The 3,747-nt window shown below is 47.3% G+C and overlaps 1 non-coding gene across 1 annotated transcript; it reads left to right on the top strand.

Annotated features, from left to right (window-relative positions):
* Positions 1 to 342: 342 nt before the first annotated feature.
* Positions 343 to 446, top strand: LOC117088922. The gene has a single exon (XR_004439431.1). It is a non-coding gene; the product is annotated as a small nucleolar RNA U13 (small nucleolar RNA).
* Positions 447 to 3,747: the final 3,301 nt, after the last annotated feature.

Here is a 3,747-nt window from a genome sequence, read left to right on the forward strand (position 1 = left end):
TAGTATTGACCAGTAGAATGTCTTTTTTTTTTTTTGAGCCAGAGTCACTCTGTCGCCAGGCTGGAGTGCAGTGGCGTGATCTCGGCTCATTGCAACCTCCGCCTCCTGGGTTCAAGTGATTCTTCTGCCTCAGCCTCCTGAGTAGCTGGGACTACAGGCTCACACCAGCACACCCAGGTAATTTTTGTATTTTTAGTAGAGACAGGGTTTCACCATGTTGGCCAGGATGGTCTCAATCTCCTGACCTCAGATGATCCACCTGCCTTGGCCTCCCAAAGTGCTGGGATTACAGGCGTGAGCCACCGGGCCTGGCCAAGATGTGTTTTAAATAATTAAATCCAGATCCTTTTGTAGTTCATAAACGTGATGACTGGGTTTTCACACTCATGTGTGAGCTGCACCTCCCTCAAACCTTGTTTTGACATTGACACATTATCTGCCGGATGTAAAAATAATGAAATCCAATATACTAAGATGGGGAGATTTCACAATAAAATCCAAATTTCTGTTTCTTTTAAAAAATCAGGCCAGCCACGATGGCTCGTGCCTGGAATTCGAGAACTTTGGGAGGCCCAGGCAGAAGGATCACTTGATCCTAGAAGTTCAAGATCAGCATGGTCAACACAGGGAGACCTGGTCTCAATTTAAAAATTAGCTGGGCATGGCACTTTGGGAGACAGGTGGATCACCTGAGATCAGGAGTTCAAGAGCAGCTTGGCCAATATGGTGAAACCTCATCTTTGTATTAAAGAAAAAAAAAAAAAAGATTAGCCAGTCATGGTAACCAGTGCCTATAATCCCAGCTACTCGGTAGGCTGAGGCAGGAGAATCACCTGAACCCGGGAAGTGGAAGTTGCAGTGAGCCAAGATCTTGCCATTGCATCTGAGCTTGGGTGACGAGTAAGACTCTGTCTCAAAAAAAAAAAAAAAAAAAATTAGCTATAGCCCCAGCTATCTGGAGGCTGAGACAGGAGGATCACTTGAACCCAGGAGTTCGTTCAAGGCTGCAGTGAGCTATCACTGCGCCATTGCACTCTAGCCAGGGTGACGGAGCAAGACCCTGTTTCAAAAAAATAAATACTCTGGGAGGCCAAAGTGGGCAGATCACCTGAGGTCAGGAGCTCGAGACCAGCCTGGCCAACATGGCAAAACCCCATCTCTATTAATAAAATACAAAAATTAACTGGGTGTGGTGGTGTGCACCTGTAATCCCAGCTACCCAGGAGGCTGAGGCAGGAGAATCACTTGATCCCGGGAGGCGGAGGTTGCAGCGAGCTGAGATCACGCCACTGCATTCCAGCCTGGGCAACAAGAGCAAAACCCCATCTCAAACAGATAGACAGACAGATATAAATAAATAAGTAAATAAATAAATAGTTACTTTATGTTATTTAACCTTAATAATTTTAAGTAAAATAAAATTAGATAACTGACAGCCGGGTGTGGTGGTGGACGCCTATAATCCCAGCTACTCGGGAGGCTGAGGCAGAATACTTGAATATGAGAGGCAGAGGTTGCAGTGAGCCAAGATCGCGCCATTGCACTCCAGCCTGGGTAACAGAGCAAGACTCCATCTCAAAAAAAAAAAAAATTAGATAACTGATCAGAAGGTACTGAAACAATTTTGTCTGCCATCCTTTGGAAACGATCCTCTTCATTAGAAAGATGAGGATCCCGAGGCCCTACAAGGGAAGTGTCAGGTCAGTGGAAGAGACTGAAAGGGAAGTTTGGTTTCCACGCCAGCAGCACAGTTGCTGCCTTCTCTCTCCTTTATTTAGGCTGTGAATTCAGGTGTGATACAGATCACAACCCGTCCATCATAGGTTACACCCCACATCTTCTGGCTCGGACCCTGGCACTTGAACTGTCATCCTCCAAGTAGCTGGGACAATAGACCAGCTCAACAAATGCCCCCTGCTCATTAAAAAAAAAAATTTTTTTAAGCGGGGGTCTTGCTATGTTGCCCAGGGTGGTATCAACTTTCTGATATCAAGCAACTCTCACCTTGGCCTCCCAATGTGCTGGGATTATAGGTATGAGCCACTGTACCTAGCCTTGATGTATTACTTTTTTAATTAAAAAAAAATTTTATAAAGACGGGAGTCACTCCTGGCTAGCACGGTGAAACCCCGTCTCTACTAAAAATACAAAAAAACTAGCCAGGTGAGGAGGCGGGCGCCTGCAGTCCCAGCTGCTCGGGAGGCTGAGGCAGGAGAATGGCGGGAACCCGGGAGGTGGAGCTTGCAGTGAGCTGAGATCCGGCCACTGCACTCAAGCCTGGGTGGCAGAGCAAGACTCCGTCTCAAAAAAAAAAAAAAAAAAAGACGGGAGTCACTATATTGTCCATGCTGGTCTCAAACTCCTGGGCTCAGGCAACCCTCCCCACTTGGCCTCCCAAAGTGCTGGGATTACTGGTGTGAGCCGTGCCTGGCTTGCTTTTGTTTTTGTTTTTGAGATGGAGTCTCACTGTTGCTCAGGCTGGAGTACAGTGGCGCGATCTCGGCTCACTGCTACCTCCGCCTCCTGAGTTCAAGGGATTCTCCTGCCTCAGCCTCCTAAGTGGCTGGGATTATAGGTGTGTGCCACCACAACTGGCTTATTTTTGTATTTTTAGTAGAGATGGGGTTTCACCATGTTGGCCAGGATGGTGTTGATCTCTTGACCTCGTGATCCACCTGCCTAGGTCTGGCATTGTAATTAAAAAAAATTTTTTTTAAGTACTTTTTTTTTTTTTTGAGACGGAGTCTCGCTCTGTCACCCAGGCTGGAGTGCAATGGCAGGATCGTGGCTCACTGCAACCTACGCCTCTTGGATTCAAGCGATTCTCCTGTCTCAGCCTCCCAAGTAGCTTGGACTATAGGCGCACGCCACTACGCCTGGCTATTTGTATTTTTAGTAGAGACAGGGTTTCAACATGTTTGCCAGGCTGGTCTCAAATTCCTGACCTCATGGTCCGCCTGCCTCAGCCTCCCAAAGTACTGGGATTACAGGCGTGAGCCACCACACCCGGCCTAAAGTACTTTTCATTAGAGATAATACTTTATTCAAACTGCTTCTCTTCTCATGTTTTTTTGTCTTGAGACAGAGTCTCAGTCTGTCACCCAGGTTGGAACGCAGTGGTGCAATCACATCTCACTGAAGCCTCGACCTTCTAGGCTCAGGTGATCCTCCCACCTCAGTCTCCTGAGTTGCTGGGACTATAGCTGTGTGCCACCATGCCTGGTGGATGTATGACTCTTTATGTAGGAACACTTGTTAGTTGTAAATTTCCTCCAAAACCACCCAGTTGTTGCAGAAATGACAGGCTGTGAGCACTGTAGCGACCCATACATTCCTTCCAGAGCACTATGCTTTTGCTCCAAGACATCAGCGCTGGGTCTTGGGGCTGCAGTGTGGAGATCTTTCATGGCGTCCCCCAACACCATGCTTTTGTGTGTAAGTTCCTTAATAAATCACCCCAAACTGACAAACTGGATTTGTCTGCCTCGTTTTTTTGTTTTTTTTGTTTTTGGCTCCTCTGGCATGAGGGTCACTTGGCATATATGGCCCTTGCATGGAATGCACAGCAACTCCAACAAAGAGATATGATTCTTTCACAGATGAAGCCACTGAGGCTTGGAGAAGCGAGATTGTCCCAAGGGTGGCAGCTTCTAAGGGAAGGGCTGGAATTTGAACCAGGCGTCTTGACTTGAGCCTTGTTCTTTTGGCCCCTATGACCTCCCACCTCCCCAGGGGATTAGCGAAAAT

Source organism: Trachypithecus francoisi, unplaced genomic scaffold (genome assembly GCF_009764315.1).
Source record: "Trachypithecus francoisi isolate TF-2019V2 unplaced genomic scaffold, Tfra_2.0 Lachesis_group10, whole genome shotgun sequence".
NCBI lineage: Eukaryota > Metazoa > Chordata > Mammalia > Primates > Cercopithecidae > Trachypithecus > Trachypithecus francoisi.